The following is a 12839-nucleotide window of genomic DNA, read 5'->3' as shown; positions in this document are numbered from 1 at the left end:
TGTAGATGAATATGGTTGCTCATCGACATTGGATTCATGGCCAACGGCATGACTAATTCATGGCTGAGCAAAGCTTGGCACACATCTTGGCTCTACGGGGCCCATCACAGCTTTCCTGTGCTTAGCAACATGAGGCTGTACTCAGCGGTGCACTTTGGGGCCATTTCAAACAATGAAATTACCAACAAAAAGTACAAAAATGTGAAAAACATGGCACTTACTCCTCCACAAGGAGGATGCTCGTCTGCCGTAGGACAGCTAAAGCAAACAAGCCAAGCATCGCCCTGCTCTCCCTCGGTGGCATAGGCGTATGTCAGTTGACTCAAAGGTTTTGCTGCCTTGTGCGTGTCCATGAATGACGACCGAGTGCCACAAGTATTGATTTGGGCTTACAAATAAATGTTTGCCAGCATGTGAATGTGCAAACATGGAAATTGTGTATTCCATACACAGGATCGAGTGTATTTCATGCTCAAGCCAGAGCAGCAGATCAGACTCCCCACCACCACCACCAGGCATCTGTCCTCTTGTCTTCCCTAACTCCTCTGGGTTGGCTCAGTTTGGCTTGGATGACTCCCACAGAAGGAGCCCCTTCATGAAGGCACTGAACGAGGAGGCACTGAAGAGAGGAGGGGCCAGGTCGTGCAAATAGTCCTCTCTCCCCGCAGCTGCTTATCATCTGCTGGGGGTGGGGGGAAGAAGCTCACACATAATGATGGTTTAAGACCTAGTCTGGTAAGTGACCTTCCTGACTAATGAGGCAAGAGAGACGGTGGATTAAGAAAGTGGACAAGTATTTCCTACACTTTTCCTTTGTATTCTTTATTCTTAATTAAATCCTCTTATACGGCACAAAAATAATAATTCTTTCAGGGGGGTGCCTGGGTGGCTCAGTCATTTAAGGGTCTGTCTCCGGCTCAAGTCATGATCTCAAGGTCCTGGGATGGAGCCCTGCATCTGGCTCCCTGCTCAACAAGGATCCTGCTTCTCCCTCTCCCTCTGCCTCTGGCCCCCACCACCTCTGCTCGTGTTCTCTTGATCTCTCTCTCTCTCTCTCTCAAATAAATGAATAAATTCTCTAAAAAAAAAAATTCTTTCAAAGGGAATACCAGAAATAGGATTGCCAGATTCAGCAAATAATAATACAGGACAGACAGTTAAATTTGAATTTCAGTTAAATAATAAATGATTTTTTAGCCTAAGTTTGTCCTGCGTTTACACTAAATACTTCATGCTTATATGTTAGTGTAATTGTGTCCACTGCCATGAGAAAGGCAAATAGCTGAGGAGGTGATGAGTCTGGGATGTGGGTGGCGCATGGGAGCCTGGGGAAGGACAAGGGGACGGAAGGGCTTTCCTGCCTGCTCCCCTAATTCCTACCTTAAAGTCACTTCAATTTTGCTGAACTTTGTTTTCTTTATCTTTTCCTTGGGGATAATTTCTTCTTCCTCGTAGACAATTAGGTTAACCAACTGAGGTAATGTATCCTTCCTGGTGCCCCAAATAAGCCGTTGTCATTACTCATATTATTCCTGCCTAAGGCAAGAGACAGAACCAGCACTTCCGTGACCATTGGATGTTTCATTTCATTTTCATTCCCAAGGCTGTTGTGGCCCAGAAAAGGTCACCATAGAAAGGCATCATCAATTGCCCTTTTTTTTCAACCTAAGAGAAAGGAGCTTGTTTTACAGTGGCTCTAATTTCCTTAAGGCTGAGTCTTAGCATAAAAAGTAAAAATGTCAATTATATATCTGCTTGTACCACATCTCCTCCAACATCTGGATGTTTGGAAATGTCTAAACGTCAGTTTTTCTAATTTGAAGACAGACACTTGTTGATTTTGTAATATATGGCTGCAAAACTCCATTTGGATTACTTTGTACCTTTACTAGCATTCCTAAAGTGACTTTCCACAATTCTGATTGACTTCTGGCCTACTCCCCTTTCAGGACCTAGTAACACAGGGTTTGGATGATGAAGGGTTCAAACCAGGAATCCTGGCAGCTCACTCTGTAACTTCTCTGAAATGGAATTGGTGCCTTCGGTTGCTTTTCTTAGTTAATTTTCATACCTTGAGAACTTAGCGGTGGCAGCGAAGTTTTTCAGCAAAAACAGTGGGATTCGTTTGTTTATGCAGATGGTATTTTTATAGCGTGTGACTCCAGTGGGTCAATCACGGCGCTAGGCACTGGAGAAATATAATAAACAGCAAAAATAGAAATCTCTGTTCTTTTTGAGATTACAGTCAAGGAGGATGGACAACAAAGACTGATAAATAGATACTAGCAATTGATCTTGGCTAAATGTTTGTAATACATGACAGGTCCTCTGTCAGCCAAGGAGCTTAGAGCTCCGGGGATAAATGGAACAGGTTAGGAACGTGGACATAGGCCTGCCCACAGGTGTGCTCCACCAGAATGGTATAGACCGCACAGACTTCATCTTTAGACCACATGCGAATAGGCAGTGGGATTGGGCTGAGCCAGTGAGGCTACCAGAGGAATGCAGGCAGGCCAGAGGCAGGACTAGGAGATGTGGCAGTAGGGATGAGCATCTCAACCCTGGGTGGTGTGCAGAGCATTTCTACTCCCCTCCACCCTCCCAGGCAAGCCAGGCCAGAAGAGAGATCCTGTCTTAAATGGTGTGGGGAAGAGGAGAGGTCCCCTAGGGGTCAAGACAGAGGCCCGGGTCCTACCGTGGACTATGAGATAGAAAGCCTGACGATAGGGCCAGGTGTTCATTCATTCTAGAAATATTTATTAGGCACTCACTCATGTGCACACACTGTTCTTAAGTCCTGGAATGCAGCAGACAAAGCTCTCTTTCTTGTAAAGTTTGCACTAAGAGGTAGAAAATAAACACAATAGATAAATGAAGCAAAGAAGGAAGGTAGGGAACACTGAGAAGATGTTAGCAATTTTAAATAAAGTGGTCAGGGTAGGAGTTACCTAGATGATAGCTGTCATGGGAAAAATAAAGGAGGAAGGGGGGTGGCTAATCGGGAGGATGGTTGCAGGTGGGGGGAGCAGCACATGCAAAGACCCTGAGGCAGGCAAGGGCCTCAGAAATGGGGGAAGATCAGGTGGCTGACGTGGAGAAAGCTAGAGGAAGAGTAGAAGTAGCTGAGGCCAGAGAGGCAACAGGTGGGTGGGTGTGCGGAATAGAGGGAAAAGGAGGAGCTACAGAAGTCAGGGAGGGGACTTTTGCTTTTCCCATCGGTGAGATGCTGGAGGGTTCTGAGCAGAGGACCTCCGTGGTCTAACTTAGGTGGAAACAAGCTCGCTCTGGCTTCTGTGTAGGAAGTCGATGGCAGAGAGACCAGCACAGTTTCCACAGCGGGAGACATTAGGTGGGTCACTGCTGCCCTGTACATTCCTTTGTCTAAGAACGAGATGCACCACAGATCCCCAGGCAAGGCAGTGGCCATGGCAGCTGGGGACAAAGCCACCTCAGCTGTGGGAGAATCAGGCCGAGAAGCTAGGGGTCATCAAGCTTGGTGGCTCTCCATCTCAGCTTCACACACATCGCCTCGGGCAGCTTCTGAAAATACCGCGCAAGACCCACTTACTTATTCCTGGGTGGTGTGTTTTTATTAAGCCGTCCAGGTGATTCTAACGTGCATCTAAGTGGCTGAGCGCCACTGATGGGGACCATCACAGGCTGACACCAGAAAGAGTAGTATGTGGTCACACATCCACACTTCGTACATTTCTTTAATATTTCTTATGCCCAGCTGGGAGCCGCTCTGCCCAGCACATAGGAAGTATTCAGGAAATGTTGCGTGTTACGGGTATTATTAACAAGACGGAAGTCGAAGGCCCTTACCCTAGTGGGTGACATGATCATATCTATGCTTTGGCAATTTTATCTGACAGTGGTGGGTAAAATAACCACGGCTAGGAAGAGGACCCAGCAAAGGGGAGAACGCTCAGAGCGATGGTTCTCAGTCTTTAGTGAGCATCAGAATCACTGGTAGGACTTGTTAAATCAGCCGTCGCTGCCCCCCACCCCAATCTCTGGAGGAGGTCTGGAGAGAGGCCTGAGAATTTGCATTCCTAACGAGGTCCCAGGTAGTGCTGATGCGGCTGGTCTGAAAACCAGAACTCGAGAACCACACTGCCTTAGACTTACCTGTAGCAAATGGTCAGGTGAGAGGCCGGAGAGCGCAGGTCAGTTCAATAAGGCTATCGCAATCGATTGGCTGGAGAGAGGGCTGGGGGCGGGCCCACGAGAGGAGCAACTCCAATCAGACATGGAGGTCCAGGTGAGCATGAGCAGCCCATCTTTTAAGGCATTTATGTTCGTTTCTTTGTTAAAAGTGAAAGAGCTTCTTTGTTTTCTCTGTACAAGTTTTCGCTTTGTTTTTCCCTACCAAATAGTACACTGAACTCCACTGCCTTGATTTACCCAATAGAAGAATGCCTGCCAATATCTGTTAAGCTAACATTATAGCTCAATTGCAGAACATCTTGTAGTGGTTAATTTCTAACAGGTTCTGGAATCTGCATTTGGGATACTCAGTGCCTTAACCAACCCACATTTGAAAATGAATCGCTATGCACCAGCTTATCAAGGTTATTATGCCTGCCGAGTAATTTAGAGCAGATGCGGGGGGGGGGGTGAGGGGGACGGGCTCTATCCTGCAATTATCTCAGTCATCTATAAACTCACAGGCTGGTGATAGAGCAAGAAATGCTGTAAAAAGTTTCTATTTTCGACGGACTTTTCTGGTAGATGAAGCAATACAAATAGTTTAAACTGAGTTCGTCGTGAATGGATAAGATGTTGAAAGACCCTGTGATTTTTAAAAAGCTGGTATCGTGTTGAAGAGCTTTTTAGTTGATTTAATAGTCTGTAATTTGCAGACATGGTACAGATGAGGTGTCGTAGAAAATCAAGCATGGCGTTCAGACCACCTACTGATAAATTGCCCTTTCCTGGACCTCACCTCAGACTTTCTTAATATCCTGGCTGTGACCTGAGAATCTGCATTTACACTAGGGCCCACAGGTGTAAGAGCTGCTCGGAGGAGGAATACTTTGGGTTCAAGCAGCAGGCGATCTATGCTAGACATTAGAGCAAAGATGCTTCACAACACGGGGTGGGGGGGTTCCCATAATTCTATCTCTTCACACAGTTAGTATCCATAATCCCCATATTTCAGAGCAGAAAACAGAGGCTCATCCAGTCCAACACCAGCAGCTTTTCTCTAATGTGTCAGAGGGAACTCCACCCAGAAACTGGGTCATCCTTCTCTTAAGTCAGTACCATTTTTACCACATTTAATGGGACATTTATGTACTTCATCATTTGTTTTTGTGACTGTCACCATACCAAAGACTTTATGGTTATCATACAATTTAACTTGCTTGCAGCCACAAATTATATATTTGCTAGCTAAAAATAGAGCTGGAACAGTTTGAGCAGGGACTATGAAACCCTTAGGGTTCTTTCTGCACATACTGTGGGACCTCCCATACATATCTTCTGAAACACATTCTGTCTTTTCCTGAGGGGCGATCCCTTTATTTTAGGTTTTATTCAGCTTTATTGAGACATATTTGACATACAATAAACTGCACATACTTAAAGTGTGCAACTTGATTACTGGAGTCATATGACTATGCCATAATCGAGAATTTATCACCCCAAAAGTTTCCTGGTGCCATCTGTAATTCCATCTTCCCCTTCCTGTCCACCCCTGTCACCAGAAACCATTGAACTCTTTTCTGTCACAATAGATCTGTTCCTATTTTCTAGTTTTAAATATATCATGTAACAGAGACTCTTTTTACTGGTTCTTCATGAAAGAATTGCAAAATGATAGCAATTTTTAGGTCCACTCACGTCGTTGTGTGTGCAAATAGTTCTTTTCTTTTTATTGCTAAGTAGTATTCCCCTGTGTAGATCTACCGTAATTTAGACAGCCATTCACTTACTGATGGCCAGTAGGATAGTCTGCCGTGTCTGGTTGCTATAAGTAAAGCAGCTGTGAACATTTGCACACAGGTTTTGTGTGCACGTCTCCAGCTATGTTAGCTACGTACCTGGATCATTTGGTTAGTATATGTTTGACTTTTTAAGAAAGTGCCAAACGGTTCTTCGAGGCTTTCAATTTTCATCCTTTTTCCATTTCAGCCAGCAGGTGTATGAACATCAGTCATGCCAAATCCTCAGCGACACTGGACACAGGCAGGCTTTCTCCCTGTGTCCATTACAGTGTGTGTTCACAAGGACCTCACTGTAGCCTCAGTGTGCATCTTCTAATAACCAGAGCTTCCGACTGGCAAATGTTACTCTGGTTTTCAAAGAGAAGGAATGAAAGGGCTATAAATAGAAGCCAGTAGAGTCAATACCAGTCCCTGTCAAAACTCTAGAACAATTAATCAACCAAGTTGTTAATAAATATTTAGAAGACTGGAAGTATCACTAGCTGCCCACCTGGGCATAATATTAACAATTCATACTTAGTGAAGATCATTAATATTTTGATAAGACATTATTAGACCAGCAGATAAAAGAGATAATGTAGGCACTAATCACCAGATACAGTTATTAAAACATAACAGTTAATTTTCATTATGGGAAATACTTATGTGTTCCCAGGTTGTTGGATCATGGGCCCTTCTGTGCCCTCCTCTGTCGGCAGCCTCATGTGCGCCTTCACTTTCACTCTGCCACAGGGTCTCCTCACTTGTTGGATTAAATCCAAGTCCCCCCACAGCCCCGTGTTTGATGACGCTCATTTCTGTTCAGTGTGTACTTTTCCATTTACGATGGCCCTCTTCCAATCTCCTACATGTTTTTCCATTTAATCTAGTTGTCAGCTCAGAATATTTTATGAAAAAAATCACTTCTGCATTTCTTTCCTGTAAATTGTTATAATTTTCTAACTGGATGGCCTAAACAGAATGGTCTATCATATATGCTTATTCATTACACTATCTAGAGAATGTTCAGTTTGGGGGCAACCTGGTTATTCTGGTCCAAAGGCCCATATCTGCTAATACATAATGATTGTCTTTATCCCTTTAATACCATGGATATTAAACTTGATCTCAATTTTAGTCTTATTTTCAATTTTACTTCTGCGAATTAATCCTAAAGCAGTTCTGAATTTAAGCAGATCATAATCTACATAGAATCTCTTATTATTAAAGTTGAACAGCTTTCCAAATCTGTTTCAGTTGTCAGCAGGAAGCAAATTAGAGATTTTTCCTAAGTGGGGGGAGGAAAAAAAAAATCTCCTTATGGATAAGGGGTGATCATGGAATTTTTTTTCCTCCAGAATGTTCCCAAGATACTCCCAGAAATCACGGGACACTGTGCCCTGCTGCATGTTTCTAGTAGTTTCTAGAGGAGAAAACGATATTTTAGCAGGGTCAAAATGAGTAAATTTATATCTTCTCAGCCAACAGAGAAAACTAGAAAAATTGCTCACTACTCTCTCTTTCCTAAACCAAGAAACTAACAACAAGAAACAAGACAGCCCCCTCCCATAGTGGAAGGGATTGGTAAGAAGAATCTGTGAAGTCACTGAGCCTGATGTTTATTAAAAGAGGAATGCCTAGCAGTAAAAAAAAAAAAAAAAAAAAAAAAAAAAAAAAAATCCTTATTTATCCAAAAGATACAATAATGGTGATTCGAAAAGGCATATGAATCCCAATGTTTATAGCAGCATTACCAACAATAGCCAAAATGTGGAAAGAGCCCAGATGTCAATGGACAGATAAAGATGTGGTATATATATACACAGACACATAAACATACATACATTCTTACACACATGCAATGGAATATTACTCAGCCTTCAAAAATAATGACATTTTGCCATTTGCAATGACATGGATGGAACTAGAGGGTATTATGCTAGGTGAAGTAAGTCACTCAAAGACCAATACCATATGATTTCATTCATATGTGGAATTTAAGAAACAAAACATATGAAATAGGGAAGGAAAAATAAAATAAGATAAAAACAGAGGGACACCATCCATAAGAGATTCTTAACTATAGAAAACAAACAGGGTTGCTGGAGAGGAGGTGTGTGGGGGGATGGGGTAACTGTAAAAAGGGAATTAAGCAGGACATGTGATGTAATGGGCATTGAGTGTTATATGCAACTGATGAATCACTAAATTCTATCCCTGAAAGTAATAATATGCTGTATGTTAAGTTAATTGAATTTATATTAAAAAATTAAATAAATAAAAATTTTTAAATTAAGCCTAAATAAATAAATAAATAAAAATTGAGCCTTTATGTGGGTATGAAAACAAAGCTAGCTTGGAGACTGTGTAGCTAGAAATGTAAGAAAATTTTGTTTCTCATACCTTCTGTGAAGGTTATTTCCCTTGGATTACATTAACACATTCTTTAATGTTCTAAATGTATTTAAGAAGTGAATTTGCAATCCCTGAAAAACAAGATCACATCCACGTAAGTCTACAGGTATACCAGTTGTCCATTCCCAGCCTGGGAGGCAGTAAGTTTTTGGATTTTGTTTCTTTGTTTATTAAAACCCTATAATTTGAATTAGTACAGTGTACAGCAGCATTTCTCAAAATACAGTTTGAGTATCATAAGAAGCTGAGGGGGTTGTTAAATGTAGATTCTTGGATTCCCTCCAGACCTCTTGAATATCTGGGGTTGGATTGTAGGAAATGTGTGTTTTTACCAAGCATCCAGGTGATTCACGTGCTTGAAGTTTGAAACCTTCAAAGAAGATATACTGTAGGTCCAGTTTGATGCTAAGAGATCAGAGCATTACATTTATAAGAATAAGCTGAATATTTTTTAGTTTGGAATCAAGTTGTAGTTTGTAAATCTGCTAATCTATTATCTTATACCTACTTATAGCCTGGGAATCCCCTATAGATGACTGGAGATTTTATTAAGCTGAGCTTCACTATACATTATGGAAATCCCACCACATTCAATTGCTTGCATATGAATAGCTACATTATGCTTTGTCTTTATACTTTGGTGCTTTGCGAGCATAACTTTGATAGGGTTATGGGACTAATTTGTCTTAAACTTAAGCTGAAAACTTTCTGGGACAATATGCCTGGTATACTACCTGACATATAATAAGCACTCTGTAAATATTTACTTAATGAAAAATAAGTGAATAAATGTTTGTTAGTTTCATGTTTTCTACCCCTTCTTGCCCTTCAGCATATCTTATAGTAATTAATATTGTCATCCACCCAGGTTTCCTGGCTACAGATGGGAGAATTATCCATGGAGCTACCTTCTCGTTATCTATGATTAGTTACTAAATCCCCTCATATTTGTACTGTCTAGAATTTTCTCACTTCCCTGGTATTTTTCCCTAGTCAAGTTATGTGAGATGTTATATATTAGTAAAAGGAATGATAAATCAAATGTATAATGATAATGAGCATATACGTGCCTAAGAATATAGCCTATAAATATATTAGCATTGTCCTACAGAGTGCAAATCAATTAATTGAAGATTTTAACACAACCCTTCCAGAAACTTTTAAATCAAGTAAAAACAAAACAAACAAACAAAAAAAAAACAAACAAGCAAAAGATTATGGACTTGAATTACACTATTGATAAGTTCAAACCACTAGATGTATAGAATTTTATACCCAACGGAGAATATGTATTGTTTTTGAGCAAACATGAAATATTTACAAAACCCTGTGTTAAATTGAAAAAATCAGTATCACACAGACTATAGTCTCTGCTCATCATGCAATAAAATTAGAATGCAGTGACAGAAGACCTTTTTTTTTTAACCTCCTATGCCTGGAAACTAAGTAACATACTATTAAATAACCCTTGGGTTAAAAAGAATACCATAAGGAAAATTACAAAATACTCATAACTGAGAAACAAGGAAATACTACATGCCAAGATTTTTGGAATACAGTTAAACTAGTACTTAGTGGGAAATTTCTCGTTTGGAATACATTTGCTGGCAAATAAGGGATACTGAAAACAAATACCAAGCATTCAACTCAAGAATCTGGAAAAAGGACCAAAAAGCACACAACCCCAAAGGACCAAAAAAGGAAACAGTAAAGAGAGGAGGGAGAAATTGGTGAAAGAACAAAAGAGAAGTAGAGAAGACAAACTGCCTGAAAGTGCTTCTGTGAAGAAATGTGTAACAGAAACAAACCATTGGTAGAGAGGGTAGGGCTGTGGGGGGTGAGGGGTAACAGGCTAGGGAGAGGGGCCACTCAGTGCAGAGATAAATAACTATAGAATGAAAGGGAGTAGTAACTATACATACTATAATACATATAACAGCATTTAACTTCCAGTTATCCTTGATGTAGTATATTATTACACATATCTTTCTATTATATATAGTACTTATGTATTGTAATTGAATGGGTATATAGAAGCATATAGTATCATACGTGATACAGTGTATTTTTACCTTGTGTGTAATATATATCATATATTGTGTATATGTTATATGTAGTATCTCATACTGTTGTATATATATGTCATATACTATCCTCTAATTCTTAAATGTATTATATATTATATACTGTATAAATACCCAAACAAATTATTACATTATGGAAAAGAGAACAGCTGGATGTGGGGGCAATCTGTCTGCAACATCTGTCACCCCATTGATCTGGCTGGCTAGGCAGCTGTCTCCTCCGCCTGCTGAAGTAGAAGCTCCAAGAGGATGACCTTCCCCGACAGAGGAGACTGTTATGAGTAGCTATGCTTCCCATGCTGGATCCTACAAACAAGCTCTGGACAACAGCTGCGAAAGGAGCTAAAGAAATAAGTTACATAGTAACTAATTAGACTACATATATAAAAAGAAAAATATAACATGGTCAGAATTGGTTCAAAAAGAAATTAAAAACCCAAATAAACAAATAATTTAAAAAGATATTTTTAGATATTTTAGATAAATTATATCACATATTCAAAGAACATGTCCTTATTTTGCATGTCATTATAAAATGTAGAAAAATAAGGAGACAAGATGGCGGGGAAGTAGGAGGAGGCGCCTTTTCAACCTGTACCCTAAAGTGAGCTGATTACCTACCAAAGAACTCCGATCACCCATGAAATCAGCCTGAGATCAGAATTATACACGTCTGGATCTCTACGGGGGCCAGAAGACGCCAGTGGGCAGGTAAAGTGGAGTGGGAACGTCGGACTGATATCGGAAGATAAACAAAAGGGGGAGGGAGCCACCAGAGGCGACCGATTGGAAAATAATACCCCAATATGAGAGTGCCCTGCGTCTGGGGACCAGCATTAACTTGGAGTCTTGTTGAAAGCACTCAAAAGAGCAAAGGATCGCGCGGGGAAATTGTGGGAATCGGGGCGGCTAGGGATAGGGGCTTAAGTCCCCAGACCCAGGACAGCCTCCCCTGGCACTGAGCCAGAGAGAGTGCGGCGGAGAAACCTGGTCTTTGTCCCTGAGCCGCCAGTGCGCCCGAGAACGGGTGGAGTCCGGCTCCCGTGAGGGGCTGGGAGCCACACCAGACGGCAGAACGCGCACCTTCCTGGAGATGTGCGCGTGCCTCAACCTCCCCTGAGAGAGGTGCACGAACGCCCAGCCTGGTGTTCTCGGACCCACGCGGCGAGAGAGCCGATAGAGCCGATAGTGCTGGAGGCGCCGCGCCCCAAACCCTCCCCTGGGAGAGGTGCGCGCAAGCCCGGCGCTCTTAGCCCCAGCCAGTGGGAAAATCTCAGTGTGCAATCGCTGCTTGGAACCTCTCTGGCGGTCTGGAGCTGCCCAGACAGCCACAGCTGCCTTGGTTTTGCGTACAAGCAGGAGATCCTGCATCCCCAGGGACCGCGACTCAGAACCTGCTCTGCCAGCGGCCCAGCGGCTGCAGCACCTGCAGGGGAGCAGACTGAGGCTTCTCTCTGAGAGGGAGGTTGGGGTGCAGTTTTCTTTCCTCTAAACCTCCAAAAACCATCAAAAGCTGTCAAGGCGAGAGAAAAGAAGTGAACAAACATAAAAACCTCCAGAGAACAAAAACCTGAAAAAAAACGTTTTTCTCAGAGCCCACCCCCTTGAGGGGGTCGGGAGGACTTAACTCAGGGAACATCATTGACTGAAAACCCACGTGGCAGCCCCCTCCCCCAGAAAACAAATCAGGAAAGGAAAAAAAAAAAAAAAAGACTACAAGAGAACGACCACCACTACTTCATAGATACAACTTTTATTTTTAATTCTTTCCCACTATTCTGGTTCATTTTTTTTCTTTTTTTATATAGATAATTTTTTAACCTATTTACCATCACAGTGAGATGTCCAGTACATCAAATTCCATAATAAACTTCTAACCTGAATTTTTTGATACATACACATGTGTTTTTCTTTTGCTTTTCTATTTTCTTAATTTTTAAAAAAATTTTTAGTTTAGTTTAGTCCAGTTTATTCCTTTTTTATTTTTATTTTCTAATATTCATATAGAGTTAAACTTCAAAGTAACCCCCTTTCTCCAAGCAATGCTACCCCTATAGGTGAACCAATTTTTAATCCCCCTTTTTCTTAGGAAAGTTGAGTCCTTTAACAAAGATATCAAGATACATCCAGGAAGAATCAAAATAACCTTCCTCGCCCACACCGAGAATCTATAACCATGCTCCCATCTTTTTCTTCTGCCAGTGTCTCTGTGTATTTATGTTTGTCCGGATAGTATATAAATCTTATACTTGGGGTTCTTCTTGACAAGGCTCCTCATTTTTTTGCTTATATATATATATATTTTCTCTCATCATATACTTTTATCAGTCTTTTTGTTTGTCTGTTTTTGTTTGTATACATCATAAATCTTACCCTGGGGCCCATTTGGGCTGAACCTTCTCTTTTATCT

Source organism: Martes martes (genome assembly GCF_963455335.1).
Source record: "Martes martes genome assembly, chromosome: 10".
NCBI classification, from domain to species: domain Eukaryota; kingdom Metazoa; phylum Chordata; class Mammalia; order Carnivora; family Mustelidae; genus Martes; species Martes martes.
This window is presented reverse-complemented; position numbering follows the sequence as displayed.